This window comes from Lissotriton vulgaris, chromosome 8, assembly GCF_964263255.1.
Source record: "Lissotriton vulgaris chromosome 8, aLisVul1.2, whole genome shotgun sequence".
Lineage (NCBI taxonomy): Eukaryota > Metazoa > Chordata > Amphibia > Caudata > Salamandridae > Lissotriton > Lissotriton vulgaris.
Window position 1 is genome coordinate 1531216768 of NC_141696.1, and position 22993 is coordinate 1531239760.

General features: G+C 39.2%; 7 non-coding genes across 7 annotated transcripts; all 7 read right to left on the bottom strand.

Moving 5' to 3' along the window:
- Positions 1–1925: 1925 nt before the first annotated feature.
- TRNAF-GAA (transfer RNA phenylalanine (anticodon GAA)) lies at positions 1926–1998 on the bottom strand. The gene has a single exon. It is a non-coding gene; the product is annotated as a tRNA-Phe (tRNA).
- A 5551-nt stretch (positions 1999–7549) lies between these two features.
- TRNAF-GAA (transfer RNA phenylalanine (anticodon GAA)) lies at positions 7550–7622 on the bottom strand. Its single transcript has one exon. It is a non-coding gene; the product is annotated as a tRNA-Phe (tRNA).
- Positions 7623–10456: 2834 nt separating this feature from the next.
- TRNAF-GAA (transfer RNA phenylalanine (anticodon GAA)) lies at positions 10457–10529 on the bottom strand. The gene has a single exon. It is a non-coding gene; the product is annotated as a tRNA-Phe (tRNA).
- A 2250-nt stretch (positions 10530–12779) lies between these two features.
- TRNAF-GAA (transfer RNA phenylalanine (anticodon GAA)) lies at positions 12780–12852 on the bottom strand. The gene has a single exon. It is a non-coding gene; the product is annotated as a tRNA-Phe (tRNA).
- A 1091-nt stretch (positions 12853–13943) lies between these two features.
- On the bottom strand, positions 13944–14016 carry TRNAF-GAA (transfer RNA phenylalanine (anticodon GAA)). Its single transcript has one exon. It is a non-coding gene; the product is annotated as a tRNA-Phe (tRNA).
- A 1670-nt stretch (positions 14017–15686) lies between these two features.
- TRNAF-GAA (transfer RNA phenylalanine (anticodon GAA)) lies at positions 15687–15759 on the bottom strand. Its single transcript has one exon. It is a non-coding gene; the product is annotated as a tRNA-Phe (tRNA).
- Positions 15760–18590: 2831 nt separating this feature from the next.
- TRNAF-GAA (transfer RNA phenylalanine (anticodon GAA)) lies at positions 18591–18663 on the bottom strand. The gene has a single exon. It is a non-coding gene; the product is annotated as a tRNA-Phe (tRNA).
- Positions 18664–22993: the final 4330 nt, after the last annotated feature.

The following is a 22993-nucleotide window of genomic DNA, read 5'->3' on the forward strand; positions in this document are numbered from 1 at the left end:
TTCATTGTCAAACCTGAAGGTAAGAGAGGTGGAAGCAAGTTTAGAAGGAGGACATAAAACAAAGTCTATGTTAAATTGATTGTGTTGTAGATCAGTTGGAAAAAATTTGATGAATAGAGAAAAAGTACTACAGCTGATTCCAAGACCTATTTTGTTAGAAGCAAGGAACCTCTCAACTGTGCCGAAACCCGGGATTGAACCAGGGACCTTTAGATCTTCAGTCTGACGCTCTCCCAACTGAGCTATTTCGGCCTGCTTATAGCTGTGTTCTTCATACTTTAATTTAAACCATTTAACAAAATAGATGCAGGACCTGGATTTTTAACCTCATATGGTAGAGATATGTTTTAAGGAGTCCTGTATCATTCCCCAGTTAACTGGTGCAATGGGTAAATAGCATTTTTGGGATCCAGGTTAGGTAGTTGTTTTTTTTAACTCTGAATGGACTAGCACTATATTACCCAGATATATTTGGCATGAGTAGGTAAGCAATGTCATCTGACTACTGACATCTGTGTTCAAGGGGAAGTGGAATGTGATGCAGACAAGAGTTTACTTTACAAAAAAGGACGAAATGGAAAACATTCATAGTCAAACCTGAAGGCAAGATAGGTGGAAGAAAGTTTAAAAGGAGGACAGAAAGCAAAGTCTATGTTGAATTGATCATTTTGTAGATCAGTTGATAAAAATGTTGATAGAGAAAAAAGTACTACAGCTGATTCCAAGACCTATTTTGTTAGAAGCAAGGAACCTCTCAACTGTGCCGAAACCCAGGATTGAACCAGGGACCTTTAGATCTTCAGTCTAACGCTCTCCCAACTTAGCTATTTCTGCCTGCTTATAGCTGTGGTCTTCATACTTTAATTTAAACCATTTAACAAAATAGATGCAGGACCTGGATTTTTAACCTCATATGGTGAGATATGTTTTAAGGAGTCCTGTCTCATTCTGCAATTAACTAGTGCAATGGGTAAATAGCATTTTTAGATCCAGGTTAGGTAGTTGTTTTTTTAACTCTGAATGGACTAGCACTATATTACCCAGATATATTTGGCATGAGTAGGTTAGCAATGTCATCTGACTACTGATATCTGTGTTCAAGGGGAATTGGAAGGTAATGCAGACACGAGTTTACTTTACAAAAAAGCATGAAATGGGAAATATTCATTGTCAAACCTGAAGGTAAGAGAGGTGGAAGCAAGTTTAGAAGGAGGATATAAAGCAAAGTCTATGTTAAATTGATTGTGTTGTAGATCAGTTGGAAAAAATTTGATGAATAGAGAAAAAGTACTACAGCTGATTCCAAGACCTATTTTGTTAGTAGCAAGGAACCTCTCAACTGTGCCGAAACCCGGGATTGAACCAGGGACCTTTAGATCTTCAGTCTAACGCTTTCCGAACTGAGCTATTTCGGCCTTCTGATAGCTGGGGTCTTCATACTTTAATTTGAACCATTTAACAAAATAGATGCAGGACCTGGATTTTTAACCTCATATGGTAGAGATATGTTTTAAGGAGTCCTGTATCATTCCCCAGTTAACTGGTGCAATGGGTAAATAGCATTTTTGGGATCCAGGTTAGGTAGTTGTTTTTTTAACTCTGAATGGACTAGCACTATATTACCCAGATATATTTGGCATGAGTAGGTAAGCAATGTCATCTGACTACTGACATCTGTGTTCAAGGGGAAGTGGAAGGTAATGCAGACAAGAGTTTACTTCACAAAAAAGCATGAAATGGGAAATATTAATTGTCAAACCTGAAGGTAAAAGAGGTGGAAGCAAGTTTAGAAGGAGGACATAAAGCAAAGTCTAAGTTAAATTGATTGTGTTCTAGATCAGTTGGAAAAAATTTGATGAATAGAGAAAAAGTACTACAGCTGATTCCAAGACCTATTTTGTTAGAAGCAAGGAACCTCTCAACTGTGCCGAAACCCGGGATTGAACCAGGGACCTTTAGATCTTCAGTCTAACGCTCTCCCAACTGAGCTATTTCGGCCTGCTCATAGCTGTGGTCTTCATACTTTAATTTAAACCATTTAACAAAATAGATGCAGGACCTGGATTTTTAACCTCATATGGTAGAGATATGTTTTAAGGAGTCCTGTATCATTCCGCAATTAACTGGTACAATGGGTAAATAGCATTTTTTGGATCCAGGTTAGGTAGTTGTTTTTTTAACTCTGAATGGACTAGCACTATATTACCCAGATATATTTGGCATGAGTAGGTAAGCAATGTCATCTGACTACTGACATCTGTGTTCAAGGGGAAGTGGAAGGTAATGCAGACAAGAGTTTACTTTACAAAAAAGCATGAAATGGGAAATATTCATTGTCAAACCTGAAGGTAAGAGAGGTGGAAGCAAGTTTAGAAGGAGGACATAAAGCAAAGTCTATGTTAAATTGATTGTGTTGTAGATCAGTTGGAAAAAATTTGATGAATAGAGAAAAAGTACTACAGCTGATTCCAAGACCTATTTTGTTAGAAGCAAGGAACCTCTCAAATGTGCCGAAACCCGGGATTGAACCAGGGACCTTTAGATCTTCAGTCTAACGCTCTCCCAACTGAGCTATTTCAGCCAGTTGACCTTTTTTGTTCGCGGGACTTTCAGCATATGCGCAGTTGAAGAACGGAGAGTTCTGGGATGATCAAGCGGGCAGAGAGCTGCTCTGAGGAACTGTGGGCCCACTTCATTGACTGCCTTGTAAGTGATGCACAAGGCTTTGAACATTATTCGGTTCCTGACCGGAAGCCAGTGCAATTGACGGATGTGAGAGGAGATGGATTTGGATTTGGGGATGTTTAAAAGGACTCTGGCCGAAGCGTTCTGGACTAATTGAAGTTGATTGATAACTTTTTTCTGAGCGTTCAGCAGAAGGGCATTACAATAATCGGTTTTTGAAAAAACCAAGGTGCTAACCAAGGTTTTGCCGGCTGATGATGGAAGGTAAGGGAGCAGTTTTTTAATTCTTTTTAAAACATAAAAAGATGAGGAGACCACTGAATTGACATGATGCTGAAATGTCAATTTATCATCAAATATGACTCCAAGGTTGCGAACCTTGGAGACAGGTTGAGGTGGATCTCCTAGCTCTGAAGGCCACCAGTGGGCGGACCAAATGGGGTCCAACCTCCCGAATGTCATCACCTCTGTTTTGTCAGAGTTTAGCTTGAGACAATTAGATGACATCCAGGAGCTGATGGCCTTCATTCCCGTTTGGAAGTTTGCAGCTACTGATGTCCCGTTATTGTGTACAGAAAGCACAAGTTGGGTGTCATCAGCATAAGTTGTCAGGGCAATACCATATGATTTTATTACTCTCGCTAAGTCCGAAACATAAATGTTAAAAAGTGTCGGACTTAGCGAGGAGCCCTGTGGGACACCACATGGGAGAGTGAATGTTTGGGAAGTAAAGTTGGCCAGTTTAATAGTTTGATGACGATCGGCTAGGAAGGAAGCCAGAAGATCTTTTGCTTTATTCTTGACTCCTATGGCTGAGACACGGTCGATCATGATCGACCGTGTCAAATGCTGCAGAAAGATCCAGCAGTATGAGTACAGCCGCTCCTCCCTTATCCAGAGTTATTCTGATTTCGTCTGCTGCTTTAAGTAGCGCGGTTTCGGTTCCATGACCTCGTCTGAAGCCGAATTGGGTCTCATCTAATAAGTTGTTATCATCTATAAAATTAGATAATTGCAGATTCATCGCCTTTTCAAAAATCTTTGCTGGAAAAGGAAGACAGGCGATGGGACGGTAGCTGGCAGGGAGAAGAGGGTCGAGGGTCGCTTTCTTTAGAAGCGGCTTGATAATAGCCTCTTTCCGTACTGAGGGATAAATACCGGTTGAGAACATAGAATTGCAAATTGACGTTAAGATAGGGGAAATGGCTTCAGGAATTCGATTGATGATGGCAGGGGGGCAAGGATCTAGAGGTGATCCTGATTTTGTGCTTAAAATCAGTCGGTGGACTTGTTCCTCCGTAACTGCTTCGAAAAATGGTAGGGAAGGAGTATCATTATTAGAAGGGGGAATGGTTGAAATGATGGGGGGTGTAAGGGAGAAAGCTGAGAAGATATCAGTAACTTTTTTCTTGAAAAAAATTGCGAGCGAATCGCAAAGGGATTGGGTTCCATTGAAGCTGGGGGAAGGTGGGTTGGAGAGATGAGTGACTACCTGAAATAGTTCTTTAGCTGAATTTTTTGCCTGGGTAATCTGAGAAGTGTAGTAGGATGATTTTTCCATAGTAATGAGATCTTTGTATCTCGTGAGAGCGCTTCTGTAGTTGGCTTTTTCAGATTCGTTATAATGGCGGCGCCATCGTCTCTCGAGGTTTCTACACACTTGACGCTGCAGTCGAAGGGATTCTGTAAACCATGGAGCTGAAGGAGAAAGTCTGGTGTGATGGCAAGTTTTAGGGGGAGCTAGGGTATGACAGGCCTTGTTTAGGCTGTTCAAATAATTAACGGAAGCTAAAGAGGGATCCTGTTCAGTGGTAGTGATACTGTCAAGCAGCAAAGCTGAGAGTTGAGAAGGATCGACATTTTTCCAATTTCTTATCGTAGTAGGAGAGTGAGATGATAGACGTGAAGGCAAAGAAGTCAGTTTTAAAGAAAAACAGACAGCTGAATGGTCCGTCCATAGAAGAGGGGTCACATTTGATAAAGTTATAAGAGGATTAGTAGTGAATAGCCCGTCAAGAGTATGACCGGCTGTATGAGTGGGCAGCGTGACAATTTGCTGTAAGCCGACAGCGGCTAAGTCGTTAGTAAGCGTCCAGGTGTCAGAGTCGGATAAGGCCTCGAGATGAAAATTAAAATCACCCAGTATGTTGAAATGCGGTACTCCTGCGGAGAGCTCGATTAAGTTGTTTAGATTGTTAAGAAATTTCGTTCTAGACCCCGGAGGGCGATAGAGTAGGATCCCTGAAAATGATTGAATATCAGAAATAGTGATGGAGAAGGAAGCAGCCTCACAGGTGCTTTCATTTAAATCAAGGAATTTGACTTTGAAGTGGTTTTTATATATTATGGCAATTCCTCCACCTTTATGTTTCTTCCTATCAAGTCTACAAACGCAGTAATTATCAGGAATGGCTGCTTTGAAATCTGGGCCCGAAGAGTCGTTACCCCATGTTTCGGTGATGAAAAGGAGGTCTAAATGATATGACTCGATGAATTCCAGAATCTCAGTTTTATGTTTGGGGACTGAACGAACATTAATAAGTGCTCCTGCGATTTTAGGAGTGGGGGTAGAGGAGTGCTTAGGGGAGATGCAGCATGGGCATTTATGAGGTCCTATGTTAAGGTCGGTGTACAGTAAATGAGGTATAGGGTGCATCACTTCTGTTAAATAGTTTAGTTTCCGTAGTTGTTCGGTAGAGATATGTTTTAAGGAGTCCTGTATCATTCCGCAATTAACTGGTGCAATGAGCAAATAGCATTTTTGGGATCCAGGTTAGGTAGTTGTTTTTTTAACTGTGAATGGACTAGCACTATATTACCCAGATATATTTGGCATGAGTAGGTAAGCAATGTCATCTGACTTCTGACATCTGTGTTCAAGGGGAAGTGGAAGGTAATGCAGACAAGAGTTTACTTTACAAAAAAGCATGAAATGGGAAATATTCATTGTCAAACCTGAAGGTAAGAGAGGTGGAAGCAAGTTTAGAAGGAGGACATAAAGCAAAGTCTATGTTAAATTGATTGTGTTGTAGATCAGTTGGAAAAAAATTGATGAATAGAGAAAAAGTACTACAGCTGATTCCAAGACCTATTTTGTTAGAAGCAAGGAACCTCTCAACTGTGCCGAAACCCGGGATTGAACCAGGGACCTTTAGATCTTCAGTCTAACGCTCTCCCAACTGAGCTATTTCAGCCTGCTTAAACTGTGGTCTTCATACTTTAATTTAAACCATTTAACAAAATAGATGCAGGACCTGGATTTTTAACCTCATATGGTAGAGATATGTTTTAAGGAGTCCTGTATCATTCCGCAATTAACTGGTGCAATGGGTAAATAGCATTTTTAGGATCCAGGTTAGGTAGTTGTTTTTTTAACTCTGAATGGACTAGCACTATATTACCCAAATATATTTGGCATGAGTAGGTAAGCAATGTCATCTGACTACTGACATCTGTGTTCAAGGGGAAGTGGAATGTGATGCAGACAAGAGTTTACTTTACAAAAAAGGACGAAATGGGAAACATTCATAGTCAAACCTGAAGGCAAGATAGGTGGAAGAAAGTTTAAAAGGAGGACAGAAAGCAAAGTCTATGTTGAATTGATCATTTTGTAGATCAGTTGATAAAAATGTTGATAGAGAAAAAAGAACTACAGCTGATTCCAAGACTTATTTTGTGAGAAGCAAGGAACCTCTCAACAGTGCCGAAACCCAGGATTGAACCAGAGACCTTTACATCTTCAGTCTAACGCTCTCCCAACTGAGCTATTTCGGCCTCCTGCTAGTTGTAGTCTTCATACTTTGATTTGAACCATTTAACAAAATAGATGCATGACCTGGATATTTGACCTTATAGGTTAGAGATATGTTTTAAGGAGTCCTGTATCATTCAGCAGTTAACTGGTGCAATGGGTAAATACTATTTTTGGGATCCAGGTTAGGTAATTTTTTTTTAACTCCGAATGGACTAACACTATATTACCCAGACGTATTTTGCCTGAGTAGGTAAGCAATGTCATCTGACCACTGACATCTGTGTTCAAGGGGAAGTGGAAGGTAATGCAGACCAGAGTTTACTTTACAGAAAAGCATGACATGGGAAACATTCATAGTCAAACCTGAAGGCAAGAGAGGTGGAATCAAGTCTAGAAGGAGGACAGAAAGCAAAGTCTATGTTAAATTGATTGTGTTGTAGATCAGTTGGAAAAAATTTGATGAATACAGAAAAAGGACTACAGCTGATTCCAAGACCTATTTTGTTAGAAGCAAAGAACCTCTCAACAGTGCCGAAACCCGGGATTGAACCAGGGACCTTTAGATCTTCAGTCTAACACTCTCCCAAATGAGCTATTTCGGCCTGCTGATGTCTGTTGTCTTCATACTTTAATTTGAACCATTTAACAAACTAGATGCAGGACCTGGATTTTTAACCTCATATGGTAGAGATATGTTTTAAGGAGTCCTGTATCATTCCGCAATTAACTGGTGCAATGAGCAAATAGCATTTTTGGGATCCAGGTTAGGTAGTTGTTTTTTTAACTCTGAATGGACTAGCACTATATTACCCAGATATATTTGGCATGAGTAGGTAAGCAATGTCATCTGACTACTGACATCTGTGTTCAAGGGGAAGTGGAATGTGATGCAGACAAGAGTTTACTTTACAAAAAAGGACGAAATGGGAAACATTCATAGTCAAACCTGAAGGCAAGATAGGTGGAAGAAAGTTTAAAAGGAGGACAGAAAGCAAAGTCTATGTTGAATTGATCATTTTGTAGATCAGTTGATAAAAATGTTGATAGAGAAAAAAGAACTACAGCTGATTCCAAGACTTATTTTGTGAGAAGCAAGGAACCTCTCAACAGTGCCGAAACCCGGGATTGAACCAGGGACCTTTAGATCTTCAGTCTAACGCTCTCCCAACTGAGCTATTTCGGCCTCCTGCTAGCTGTAGTCTTCATACTTTGATTTGAACCATTTAACAAAATAGATGCATGACCTGGATATTTGACCTTATAGGTTAGAGATATGTTTTAAGGAGTCCTGTATCATTCAGCAGTTAACTGGTGCAATGGGTAAATACTATTTTTGGGATCCAGGTTAGGTCATTTTTTTTTAACTCCGAATGGACTAGCACTATATTACCCAGACGTATTTTGCCTGAGTAGGTAAGCAATGTCATCTGACCACTGACATCTGTGTTCAAGGGGATGTGGAAGGTAATGCAGACCAGAGTTTACTTTACAAAAAAGCATGACATGGGAAACATTCATAGTCAAACCTGAAGGCAAGAGAGGTGGAAGCAAGTCTAGAAGGAGGACAGAAAGCAAAGTCTATGTTAAATTGATTGTGTTGTAGATCAGTTGGAAAAAATTTGATGAATACAGAAAAAGGACTACAGCTGATTCCAAGACCTATTTTGTTAGAAGCAAAGAACCTCTCAACAGTGCCGAAACCCGGGATTGAACCAGGGACCTTTAGATCTTCAGTCTAACACTCTCCCAAATGAGCTATTTCGGCCTGCTGATGTCTGTGGTCTTCATACTTTAATTTGAACCATTTAACAAACTAGATGCAGGACCTGGATTTTTAACCTCATATGGTAGAGATATGTTTTAAGGAGTCCTGTATCATTCCCCAGTTAACTGGTGCAATGGGTAAATAGCATTTTTGGGATCCAGGTTAGGTAGTTGTTTTTTTAACTCTGAATGGACTAGCAGTATATTACCCAGATATATTTGGCATGAGTAGGTAAGCAATGTCATCTGACTACTGACATCTGTTTTCAAGGGGAAGTGGAATGTGATGCAGACAAGAGTTTACTTTACAAAAAAGGACGAAATGGGAAACATTCATAGTCAAACCTGAAGGCAAGATAGGTGGAAGAAAGTTTAAAAGGAGGACAGAAAGCAAAGTCTATGTTGAATTGATCATTTTGTAGATCAGTTGATAAAAATGTTGATAGAGAAAAAAGTACTACAGCTGATTCCAAGACCTATTTTGTTAGAAGCAAGGTACCTCTCAATCGTGCAGAAACCCGGGATTGAAACAGGGACCTTTAGATCTTCAGTCTAACGCTCTCCCAACTGAGCTATTTCGGCCTGCTTGTAGCTGTGGTCTTCATACTTTAATAAACCATTTAACAAAATAGATGCAGGACCTGGATTTTTAACCTCATATGGTAGAGATATGTTTTAATGAGTCCTGTATCATTCCCAATTAACTGGTGCAATGGGTAAACAGCATTTTTGGGATCCAGGTTAGGTAGTTGTTTTTTTAACTCTGAATGGGCTAGCACTATATTACCCAGATATATTATGCATGAGTAGGTAAGCAATGTCAGCTGACTACTGAGATCTGTGTTCAAGGGGAAGTGGAAGGTAATGCAGACAAGAGTTTACTTTACAAAAAAGCATGAAATGGGAAATATTCATTGTCAAACCTGAAGGTAAGAGAGGTGGAAGCAAGTTTAGAAGGAGGACATAAAGCAAAGTCTATGTTAAATTGATTGTGTTGTAGATCAGTTGGAAAAAATTTGATGAATAGAGAAACAGTACTACAGCTGATTCCAAGACCTATTTTGTTAGAAGCAAGGAACCTCTCAACTGTGCCGAAACCCGGGATTGAACCAGGGACCTTTAGATCTTCAGTCTAACGCTCTCCCAACTGAGCTATTTCAGCCTTCTGATAGCTGGGGTCTTCATACTTTAATTTGAACCATTTAACAAAATAGATGCAGGACCTGGATTTTTAACCTCATATGGTAGAGATATGTTTTAAGGAGTCCTGTATCATTCCCCAGTTAACTGGTGCAATGGGTAAATAGCATTATTGGGATCCAGGTTAGGTAGTTGTTTTTTTAACTCTGAATGGACTAGCACTATATTACCTAGATATATTTGGCATGAGTAGGTAAGCAATGTCATCTGACTACTGACATCTGTGTTCAAGGGGAAGTGGAATGTGATGCAGACAAGAGTTTACTTTACAAAAAAGGACGAAATGGGAAACATTCATTGTCAAACCTGAAGGCAAGATAGGTGGAAGAAAGTTTAAAAGGAGGACAGAAAGCAAAGTCTATGTTGAATTGATCATTTTGTAGATCAGTTGATAAAAATGTTGATAGAGAAAAAAGTACTACAGCTGATTCCAAGACCTATTTTGTTAGAAGCAAGGCACCTCTCAACTGTGCCGAAACCCGGGATTGAACCAGGGACCTTTAGATCTTCAGTCTAACGCTCTCCCAACTGAGCTATTGCGGCCTGCTTATAGCTGTGGTCTTCATACTTTAATTTAAACCATTTAACAAAATAGATGCAGGACCTGGATTTTTAACCTCATATGGTAGAGATATGTTTTAAGGAGTCCTGTATCATTCCGCAATTAACTGGTGCAATGAGCAAATAGCATTGTTGGGATCCAGGTTAGGTAGTTGTTTTTTTAACTGTGAATGGACTAGCACTATATTACCCAGATATATTTGGCATGAGTAGGTAAGCAATGTCATCTGACTACTGACATCTGTGTTCAAGGGGAAGTGGAAGGTAATGCAGACAAGAGTTTACTTTACAAAAAAGCATGAAATGGGAAATATTCATTGTCAAACCTGAAGGTAAGAGAGGTGGAAGCAAGTTTAGAAGGAGGACATAAAGCAAAGTCTATGTTAAATTGATTGTGTTGTAGATCAGTTGGAAAAAAATTGATGAATAGAGAAAAAGTACTACAGCTGATTCCAAGACCTATTTTGTTAGAAGCAAGGAACCTCTCAACTGTGCCGAAACCCGGGATTGAACCAGGGACCTTTAGATCTTCAGTCTAATGCTCTCCCAACTGAGCTATTTCGGCCTGCTTATAGCTGTGGTCTTCATACTTTAATTTAAACCATTTAACAAAATAGATGCAGGACCTGGATTTTTAACCTCATATGGTAGAGATATGTTTTAAGGAGTCCTGTATCATTCCGCAATTAACTGGTGCAATGGGTAAATAGCATTTTTGGGATCCAGGTTAGGTAGTTGTTTTTTTAACTCTGAATGGACTAGCACTATATTACCCAGATATATTTGGCATGAGTAGGTAAGCAATGTCATCTGACTACTGACATCTGTGTTCAAGGGGAAGTGGAATGTGATGCAGACAAGAGTTTACTTTACAAAAAAGGACGAAATGGGAAACATTCATAGTCAAACCTGAAGGCAAGATAGGTGGAAGAAAGTTTAAAAGGAGGACAGAAAGCAAAGTCTATGTTGAATTGATCATTTTGTAGATCAGTTGATAAAAATGTTGATAGAGAAAAAAGAACTACAGCTGATTCCAAGACTTATTTTGTGAGAAGCAAGGAACCTCTCAACAGTGCCGAAACCCGGGATTGAACCAGGGACCTTTACATCTTCAGTCTAACGCTCTCCCAACTGAGCTATTTCGGCCTCCAGCTAGCTGTAGTCTTCATACTTTGATTTGAACCATTTAACAAAATAGATGCATGACCTGGATATTTGACCTTATAGGTTAGAGATATGTTTTAAGGAGTCCTGTATCATTCAGCAGTTAACTGGTGCAATGGGTAAATACTATTTTTGGGATCCAGGTTAGGTCATTTTTTTTTAACTCCGAATGGACTAGCACTATATTACCCAGACGTATTTTGCCTGAGTAGGTAAGCAATGTCATCTGACCACTGACATCTGTGTTCAAGGGGAAGTGGAAGGTAATGCAGACCAGAGTTTACTTTACAAAAAAGCATGACATGGGAAACATTCATAGTCAAACCTGAAGGCAAGAGAGGTGGAAGCAAGTCTAGAAGGAGGACAGAAAGCAAAGTCTATGTTAAATTGATTGTGTTGTAGATCAGTTGGAAAAAATTTGATGAATACAGAAAAAGGACTACAGCTGATTCCAAGACCTATTTTGTTAGAAGCAAAGAACCTCTCAACAGTGCCGAAACCCGGGATTGAACCAGGGACCTTTAGATCTTCAGTCTAACACTCTCCCAAATGAGCTATTTCGGCCTGCTGATGTCTGTGGTCTTCATACTTTAATTTGAACCATTTAACAAACTAGATGCAGGACCTGGATTTTTAACCTCATATGGTAGAGATCTGTTTTAAGGAGTCCTGTATCATTCCCCAGTTAACTGGTGCAATGGGTAAATAGCATTTTTGGGATCCAGGTTAGGTAGTTGTTTTTTTAACTCTGAATGGACTAGCAGTATATTACCCAGATATATTTGGCATGAGTAGGTAAGCAATGTCATCTGACTACTGACATCTGTGTTCAAGGGGAAGTGGAATGTGATGCAGACAAGAGTTTACTTTACAAAAAAGGACGAAATGGGAAACATTCATAGTCAAACCTGAAGGCAAGATAGGTGGAAGAAAGTTTAAAAGGAGGACAGAAAGCAAAGTCTATGTTGAATTGATCATTTTGTAGATCAGTTGATAAAAATGTTGATAGAGAAAAAAGTACTACAGCTGATTCCAAGACCTATTTTGTTAGAAGCAAGGAACCTCTCAACTGTGCCGAAAACCGGGATTGAAACAGGGACCTTTAGATCTTCAGTCTAACGCTCTCCCAACTGAGCTATTTCGGCCTGCTTGTAGCTGTGGTCTTCATACTTTAATAAACCATTTAACAAAATAGATGCAGGACCTGGATTTTTAACCTCATATGGTAGAGATATGTTTTAAGGAGTCCTGTATCATTCCGCAATTAACTGGTGCAATGAGCAAATAGCATTTTTGGGATCCAGGTTAGGTAGTTGTTTTTTTAACTCTGAATGGACTAGCACTATATTACCCAGATATATTTGGCATGAGTAGGTAAGCAATGTCATCTGACTACTGACATCTGTGTTCAAGGGGAAGTGGAATGTGATGCAGACAAGAGTTTACTTTACAAAAAAGGACGAAATGGGAAACATTCATAGTCAAACCTGAAGGCAAGATAGGTGGAAGAAAGTTTAAAAGGAGGACAGAAAGCAAAGTCTATGTTGAATTGATCATTTTGTAGATCAGTTGATAAAAATGTTGATAGAGAAAAAAGAACTACAGCTGATTCCAAGACTTATTTTGTGAGAAGCAAGGAACCTCTCAACAGTGCCGAAACCCGGGATTGAACCAGGGACCTTTAGATCTTCAGTCTAACGCTCTCCCAACTGAGCTATTTCGGCCTCCTGCTAGCTGTAGTCTTCATACTTTGATTTGAACCATTTAACAAAATAGATGCATGACCTGGATATTTGACCTTATAGGTTAGAGATATGTTTTAAGGAGTCCTGTATCATTCAGCAGTTAACTGGTGCAATGGGTAAATACTATTTTTGGGATCCAGGTTAGGTCATTTTTTTTTTAACTCCGAATGGACTAGCACTATATTACCCAGACGTATTTTGCCTGAGTAGGTAAGCAATGTCATCTAACCACTGACATCTGTGTTCAAGGGGAAGTGGAAGGTAATGCAGACCAGAGTTTACTTTACAAAAAAGCATGACATGGGAAACATTCATAGTCAAACCTGAAGGCAAGAGAGGTGGAAGCAAGTCTAGAAGGAGGACAGAAAGCAAAGTCTATGTTAAATTGATTGTGTTGTAGATCAGTTGGAAAAAATTTGATGAATACAGAAAAAGTACTACAGCTGATTCCAAGACCTATTTTGTTAGAAGCAAAGAACCTCTCAACAGTGCCGAAACCCGGGATTGAACCAGGGACCTTTAGATCTTCAGTCTAACACTCTCCCAAATGAGCTATTTCGGCCTGCTGATGTCTGTTGTCTTCATACTTTAATTTGAACCATTTAACAAACTAGATGCAGGACCTGGCTTTTTAACCTCATATGGTAGAGATATGTTTTAAGGAGTCCTGTATCATTCCGCAATTAACTGGTGCAATGAGCAAATAGCATTTTTGGGATCCAGGTTAGGTAGTTGTTTTTTTAACTCTGAATGGACTAGCACTATATTACCCAGATATATTTGGCATGAGTAGGTAAGCAATGTCATCTGACTACTGACATCTGTGTTCAAGGGGAAGTGGAATGTGATGCAGACAAGAGTTTACTTTACAAAAAAGGACGAAATGGGAAACATTCATAGTCAAACCTGAAGGCAAGATAGGTGGAAGAAAGTTTAAAAGGAGGACAGAAAGCAAAGTCTATGTTGAATTGATCATTTTGTAGATCAGTTGATAAAAATGTTGATAGAGAAAAAAGAACTACAGCTGATTCCAAGACTTATTCTGTGAGAAGCAAGGAACCTCTCTACAGTGCCGAAACCCGGGATTGAACCAGGGACCTTTAGATCTTCAGTCTAACGCTCTCCCAACTGAGCTATTTCGGCCTCCTGCTAGCTGTAGTCTTCATACTTTGATTTGAACCATTTAACAAAATAGATGCATGACCTGGATATTTGACCTTATAGGTTAGAGATATGTTTTAAGGAGTCCTGTATCATTCAGCAGTTAACTGGTGCAATGGGTAAATACTATTTTTGGGATCCAGGTTAGGTCATTTTTTTTTTAACTCCGAATGGACTAGCACTATATTACCCAGACGTATTTTGCCTGAGTAGGTAAGCAATGTCATCTGACCACTGACATCTGTGTTCAAGGGGATGTGGAAGGTAATGCAGACCAGAGTTTACTTTACAAAAAAGCATGACATGGGAAACATTCATAGTCAAACCTGAAGGCAAGAGAGGTGGAAGCAAGTCTAGAAGGAGGACAGAAAGCAAAGTCTATGTTAAATTGATTGTGTTGTAGATCAGTTGGAAAAAATTTGATGAATACAGAAAAAGGACTACAGCTGATTCCAAGACCTATTTTGTTAGAAGCAAAGAACCTCTCAACAGTGCCGAAACCCGGGATTGAACCAGGGACCTTTAGATCTTCAGTCTAACACTCTCCCAAATGAGCTATTTCGGCCTGCTGATGTCTGTGGTCTTCATACTTTAATTTGAACCATTTAACAAACTAGATGCAGGACCTGGATTTTTAACCTCATATGGTAGAGATATGTTTAAGGAGTCCTGTATCATTCCCCAGTTAACTGGTGCAATGGGTAAATAGCATTTTTGGGATCCAGGTTAGGTAGTTGTTTTTTTAACTCTGAATGGACTAGCAGTATATTACCCAGATATATTTGGCATGAGTAGGTAAGCAATGTCATCTGACTACTGACATCTGTTTTCAAGGGGAAGTGGAATGTGATGCAGACAAGAGTTTACTTTACAAAAAAGGACGAAATGGGAAACATTCATAGTCAAACCTGAAGGCAAGATAGGTGGAAGAAAGTTTAAAAGGAGGACAGAAAGCAAAGTCTATGTTGAATTGATCATTTTGTAGATCAGTTGATAAAAATGTTGATAGAGAAAAAAGTACTACAGCTGATTCCAAGACCTATTTTGTTAGAAGCAAGGTACCTCTCAATCGTGCAGAAACCCGGGATTGAAACAGGGACCTTTAGATCTTCAGTCTAACGCTCTCCCAACTGAGCTATTTCGGCCTGCTTGTAGCTGTGGTCTTCATACTTTAATAAACCATTTAACAAAATAGATGCAGGACCTGGATTTTTAACCTCATATGGTAGAGATATGTTTTAATGAGTCCTGTATCATTCCCAATTAACTGGTGCAATGGGTAAACAGCATTTTTGGGATCCAGGTTAGGTAGTTGTTTTTTTAACTATGAATGGGCTAGCACTATATTACCCAGATATATTATGCATGAGTAGGTAAGCAATGTCAGCTGACTACTGAGATCTGTGTTCAAGGGGAAGTGGAAGGTAATGCAGACAAGAGTTTACTTTACAAAAAAGCATGAAATGGGAAATATTCATTGTCAAACCTGAAGGTAAGAGAGGTGGAAGCAAGTTTAGAAGGAGGACATAAAGCAAAGTCTATGTTAAATTGATTGTGTTGTAGATCAGTTGGAAAAAATTTGATGAATAGAGAAACAGTACTACAGCTGATTCCAAGACCTATTTTGTTAGAAGCAAGGAACCTCTCAACTGTGCCGAAACCCGGGATTGAACCAGGGACCTTTAGATCTTCAGTCTAACGCTCTCCCAACTGAGCTATTTCGGCCTTCTGATAGCTGGGGTCTTCATACTTTAATTTGAACCATTTAACAAAATAGATGCAGGACCTGGATTTTTAACCTCATATGGTAGAGATATGTTTTAAGGAGTCCTGTATCATTCCCCAGTTAACTGGTGCAATGGGTAAATAGCATTGTTGGGATCCAGGTTAGGTAGTTGTTTTTTTAACTCTGAATGGACTAGCACTATATTACCTAGATATATTTGGCATGAGTAGGTAAGCAATGTCATCTGACTACTGACATCTGTGTTCAAGGGGAAGTGGAATGTGATGCAGACAAGAGTTTACTTTACAAAAAAGGACGAAATGGGAAACATTCATTGTCAAACCTGAAGGCAAGATAGGTGGAAGAAAGTTTAAAAGGAGGACAGAAAGCAAAGTCTATGTTGAATTGATCATTTTGTAGATCAGTTGATAAAAATGTTGATAGAGAAAAAAGTACTACAGCTGATTCCAAGACCTATTTTGTTAGAAGCAAGGCACCTCTCAACTGTGCCGAAACACGGGATTGAACCAGGGACCTTTAGATCTTCAGTCTAACGCTCTCCCAACTGAGCTATTGCGGCCTGCTTATAGCTGTGGTCTTCATACTTTAATTTAAACCATTTAACAAAATAGATGCAGGACCTGGATTTTTAACCTCATATGGTAGAGATATGTTTTAAGGAGTCCTGTATCATTCCGCAATTAACTGGTGCAATGAGCAAATAGCATTGTTGGGATCCAGGTTAGGTAGTTGTTTTTTTAACTGTGAATGGACTAGCACTATATTACCCAGATATATTTGGCATGAGTAGGTAAGCAATGTCATCTGACTACTGACATCTGTGTTCAAGGGGAAGTGGAATGTGATGCAGACAAGAGTTTACTTTACAAAAAAGGACGAAATGGGAAACATTCATAGTCAAACCTGAAGGCAAGATAGGTGGAAGAAAGTTTAAAAGGAGGACAGAAAGCAAAGTCTATGTTGAATTGATCATTTTGTAGATCAGTTGATAAAAATGTTGATAGAGAAAAAAGAACTACAGCTGATTCCAAGACTTATTTTGTGAGAAGCAAGGAACCTCTCAACAGTGCCGAAACCCGGGATTGAACCAGGGACCTTTACATCTTCAGTCTAACGCTCTCCCAACTGAGCTATTTCGGCCTCCTGCTAGCTGTAGTCTTCATACTTTGATTTGAACCATTTAACAAAATAGATGCATGACCTGGATATTTGACCTTATAGGTTAGAGATATGTTTTAAGGAGTCCTGTATCATTCAGCAGTTAACTGGTGCAATGGGTAAATACTATTTTTGGGATCCAGGTTAGGTCATTTTTTTTTAACTCCGAATGGACTAGCACTATATTACCCAGACGTAGTTTGCCTGAGTAGGTAAGCAATGTCATCTGACCACTGACATCTGTGTTCAAGGGGAAGTGGAAGGTAATGCAGACCAGAGTTTACTTTACAAAAAAGCATGACATGGGAAACATTCATAGTCAAACCTGAAGGCAAGAGAGGTGGAAGCAAGTCTAGAAGGAGGACAGAAAGCAAAGTCTATGTTAAATTGATTGTGTTGTAGATCAGTTGGAAAAAATTTGATGAATACAGAAAAAGGACTACAGCTGATTCCAAGACCTATTTTGTTAGAAGCAAAGAACCTCTCAACAGTGCCGAAACCCGGGATTGAACCAGGGACCTTTAGATCTTCAGTCTAACACTCTCCCAAATGAGCTATTTCGGCCTGCTGATGTCTGTGGTCTTCATACTTTAATTTGAACCATTTAACAAACTAGATGCAGGACCTGGATTTTTAACCTCATATGGTAGAGATCTGTTTTAAGGAGTCCTGTATCATTCCCCAGTTAACTGGTGCAATGGGTAAATAGCATTTTTGGGATCCAGGTTAGGTAGTTGTTTTTTTAACTCTGAATGGACTAGCAGTATATTACCCAGATATATTTGGCATGAGTAGGTAAGCAATGTCATCTGACTACTGACATCTGTGTTCAAGGGGAAGTGGAATGTGATGCAGACAAGAGTTTACTTTACAAAAAAGGACGAAATGGGAAACATTCATAGTCAAACCTGAAGGCAAGATAGGTGGAAGAAAGTTTAAAAGGAGGACAGAAAGCAAAGTCTATGTTGAATTGATCATTTTGTAGATCAGTTGATAAAAATGTTGATAGAGAAAAAAGTACTACAGCTGATTCCAAGACCTATTTTGTTAGAAGCAAGGAACCTCTCAACTGTGCCGAAAACCGGGATTGAAACAGGGACCTTTAGATCTTCAGTCTAACGCTCTCCCAACTGAGCTATTTCGGCCTGCTTGTAGCTGTGGTCTTCATACTTTAATAAACCATTTAACAAAATAGATGCAGGACCTGGATTTTTAACCTCATATGGTAGAGATATGTTTTAAGGAGTCCTGTATCATTCCGCAATTAACTGGTGCAATGAGCAAATAGCATTTTTGGGATCCAGGTTAGGTAGTTGTTTTTTTAACTCTGAATGGACTAGCACTATATTACCCAGATATATTTGGCATGAGTAGGTAAGCAATGTCATCTGACTACTGACATCTGTGTTCAAGGGGAAGTGGAATGTGATGCAGACAAGAGTTTACTTTACAAAAAAGGACGAAATGGGAAACATTCATAGTCAAACCTGAAGGCAAGATAGGTGGAAGAAAGTTTAAAAGGAGGACAGAAAGCAAAGTCTATGTTGAATTGATCATTTTGTAGATCAGTTGATAAAAATGTTGATATAGAAAAAAGAACTACAGCTGATTCCAAGACTTATTTTGTGAGAAGCAAGGAACCTCTCAACAGTGCCGAAACCCGGGATTGAACCAGGGACCTTTAGATCTTCAGTCTAACGCTCTCCCAACTGAGCTATTTCGGCCTCCTGCTAGCTGTAGTCTTCATACTTTGATTTGAACCATTTAACAAAATAGATGCATGACCTGGATATTTGACCTTATAGGTTAGAGATATGTTTTAAGGAGTCCTGTATCATTCAGCAGTTAACTGGTGCAATGGGTAAATACTATTTTTGGGATCCAGGTTAGGTCATTTTTTTTTTAACTCCGAATGGACTAGCACTATATTACCCAGACGTATTTTGCCTGAGTAGGTAAGCAATGTCATCGGACCACTGACATCTGTGTTCAAGGGGAAGTGGAAGGTAATGCAGACCAGAGTTTACTTTACAAAAAAGCATGACATGGGAAACATTCATAGTCAAACCTGAAGGCAAGAGAGGTGGAAGCAAGTCTAGAAGGAGGACAGAAAGCAAAGTCTATGTTAAATTGATTGTGTTGTAGATCAGTTGGAAAAAATTTGATGAATACAGAAAAAGGACTACAGCTGATTCCAAGACCTATTTTGTTAGAAGCAAAGAACCTCTCAACAGTGCCGAAACCCGGGATTGAACCAGGGACCTTTAGATCTTCAGTCTAACACTCTCCCAAATGAGCTATTTCGGAATGCTGATGTCTGTGGTCTTCATACTTTAATTTGAACCATTTAACAAAATAGATGCAGGACCTGGATTTTTAACCTCATATGGTAGAGATATGTTTTAAGGAGTCCTGTATCATTCCCCAGTTAACTGGTGCAATGGGTGAATAGCATTGTTGGGATCCAGGTTAGGTAGTTGTTTTTTTAACTCTGAATGGACTAGCACTATATTACCTAGATATATTTGGCATGAGTAGGTAAGCAATGTCATCTGACTACTGACATCTGTGTTCAAGGGGAAGTGGAATGTGATGCAGACAAGAGTTTACTTTACAAAAAAGGACGAAATGGGAAACATTCATTGTCAAACCTGAAGGCAAGATAGGTGGAAGAAAGTTTAAAAGGAGGACAGAAAGCAAAGTCTATGTTAAATTGATCATTTTGTAGATCAGTTGATAAAAATGTTGATAGAGAAAAAAGTACAAACAGCTGATTCCAAGACCTATTTTGTTAGAAGCAAGGCACCTCTCAACTGTGCCGAAACCCGGGATTGAACCAGGGACCTTTAGATCTTCAGTCTAACGCTCTCCCAACTGAGCTATTGCGGCCTGCTTATAGCTGTGGTCTTCATACTTTAATTTAAACCATTTAACAAAATAGATGCAGGACCTGGATTTTTAACCTCATATGGTAGAGATATGTTTTAAGGAGTCCTGTATCATTCCGCAATTAACTGGTGCAATGAGCAAATAGCATTTTTGGGATCCAGGTTAGGTAGTTGTTTTTTTAACTGTGAATGGACTAGCACTATATTACCCAGATATATTTGGCATGAGTAGGTAAGCAATGTCATCTGACTACTGACATCTGTGTTCAAGGGGAAGTGGAAGGTAATGCAGACAAGAGTTTACTTTACAAAAAAGCATGAAATGGGAAATATTCATTGTCAAACCTGAAGGTAAGAGAGGTGGAAGCAAGTTTAGAAGGAGGACATAAAGCAAAGTCTATGTTAAATTGATTGTGTTGTAGATCAGTTGGAAAAAAATTGATGAATAGAGAAAAAGTACTACAGCTGATTCCAAGACCTATTTTGTTAGAAGCAAGGAACCTCTCAACTGTGCCGAAACCCGGGATTGAACCAGTGACTTTTAGATCTTCAGTCTAATGCTCTCCCAACTGAGCTATTTCGGCCTGCTTATAGCTGTGGTCTTCATACTTTAATTTAAACCATTTAACAAAATAGATGCAGGACCTGGATTTTTAACCTCATATGGTAGAGATATGTTTTAAGGAGTCCTGTATCATTCCGCAATTAACTGGTGCAATGGGTAAATAGCATTTTTGGGATCCAGGTTAGGTAGTTGTTTTTTTAACTCTGAATGGACTAGCACTATATTACCCAGATATATTTGGCATGAGTAGGTAAGCAATGTCATCTGACTACTGACATCTGTGTTCAAGGGGAAGTGGAATGTGATGCAGACAAGAGTTTACTTTACAAAAAAGGACGAAATGGGAAACATTCATAGTCAAACCTGAAGGCAAGATAGGTGGAAGAAAGTTTAAAAGGAGGACAGAAAGCAAAGTCTATGTTGAATTGATCATTTTGTAGATCAGTTGATAAAAATGTTGATAGAGAAAAAAGAACTACAGCTGATTCCAAGACTTATTTTGTGAGAAGCAAGGAACCTCTCAACAGTGCCGAAACCCGGGATTGAACCAGGGACCTTTACATCTTCAGCCTAACGCTCTCCCAACTGAGCTATTTCGGCCTCCTGCTAGCTGTAGTCTTCATACTTTGATTTGAACCATTTAACAAAATAAATGCATGACCTGGATATTTGACCTTATAGGTTAGAGATATGTTTTAAGGAGTCCTGTATCATTCAGCAGTTAACTGGTGCAATGGGTAAATACTATTTTTGGGATCCAGGTTAGGTCATTTTTTTTTAACTCCGAATGGACTAGCACTATATTACCCAGACGTATTTTGCCTGAGTAGGTAAGCAATGTCATCTGACCACTGACATCTGTGTTCAAGGGGAAGTGGAAGGTAATGCAGACCAGAGTTTACTTTACAAAAAAGCATGACATGGGAAACATTCATAGTCAAACCTGAAGGCAAGAGAGGTGGAAGCAAGTCTAGAAGGAGGACAGAAAGCAAAGTCTATGTTAAATTGATTGTGTTGTAGATCAGTTGGAAAAAATTTGATGAATACAGAAAAAGGACTACAGCTGATTCCAAGACCTATTTTGTTAGAAGCAAAGAACCTCTCAACAGTGCCGAAACCCGGGATTGAACCAGGGACCTTTAGATCTTCAGTCTAACACTCTCCCAAATGAGCTATTTCGGCCTGCTGATGTCTGTGGTCTTCATACTTTAATTTGAACCATTTAACAAACTAGATGCAGGACCTGGATTTTTAACCTCATATGGTAGAGATCTGTTTTAAGGAGTCCTGTATCATTCCCCAGTTAACTGGTGCAATGGGTAAATAGCATTTTTGGGATCCAGGTTAGGTAGTTGTTTTTTTAACTCTGAATGGACTAGCAGTATATTACCCAGATATATTTGGCATGAGTAGGTAAGCAATGTCATCTGACTACTGACATCTGTGTTCAAGGGGAAGTGGAATGTGATGCAGACAAGAGTTTACTTTACAAAAAAGGACGAAATGGGAAACATTCATAGTCAAACCTGAAGGCAAGATAGGTGGAAGAAAGTTTAAAAGGAGGACAGAAAGCAAAGTCTATGTTGAATTGATCATTTTGTAGATCAGTTGATAAAAATGTTGATAGAGAAAAAAGTACTACAGCTGATTCCAAGACCTATTTTGTTAGAAGCAAGGAACCTCTCAACTGTGCCGAAAACCGGGATTGAAACAGGGACCTTTAGATCTTCAGTCTAACGCTCTCCCAACTGAGCTATTTCGGCCTGCTTGTAGCTGTGGTCTTCATACTTTAATAAACCATTTAACAAAATAGATGCAGGACCTGGATTTTTAACCTCATATGGTAGAGATATGTTTTAAGGAGTCCTGTATCATTCCGCAATTAATTGGTGCAATGAGCAAATAGCATTTTTGGGATCCAGGTTAGGTAGTTGTTTTTTTAACTCTGAATGGACTAGCACTATATTACCCAGATATATTTGGCATGAGTAGGTAAGCAATGTCATCTGACTACTGACATCTGTGTTCAAGGGGAAGTGGAATGTGATGCAGACAAGAGTTTACTTTACAAAAAAGGACGAAATGGGAAACATTCATAGTCAAACCTGAAGGCAAGATAGGTGGAAGAAAGTTTAAAAGGAGGACAGAAAGCAAAGTCTATGTTGAATTGATCATTTTGTAGATCAGTTGATAAAAATGTTGATAGAGAAAAAAGAACTACAGCTGATTCCAAGACTTATTTTGTGAGAAGCAAGGAACCTCTCAACAGTGCCGAAACCCGGATTGAACCAGGTAACTTTAGATCTTCAGTCTAACGCTCTCCCAACTGAGCTATTTCAGCCTCCTGCTAGCTGTAGTCTTCATACTTTGATTTGAACCATTTAACAAAATAGATGCATGACCTGGATATTTGACCTTATAGGTTAGAGATATGTTTTAAGGAGTCCTGTATCATTCAGCAGTTAACTGGTGCAATGGGTAAATACTATTTTTGGGATCCAGGTTAGGTCATTTTTTTTTTAACTCCGAATGGACTAGCACTATATTACCCAGACGTATTTTGCCTGAGTAGGTAAGCAATGTCATCTGACCACTGACATC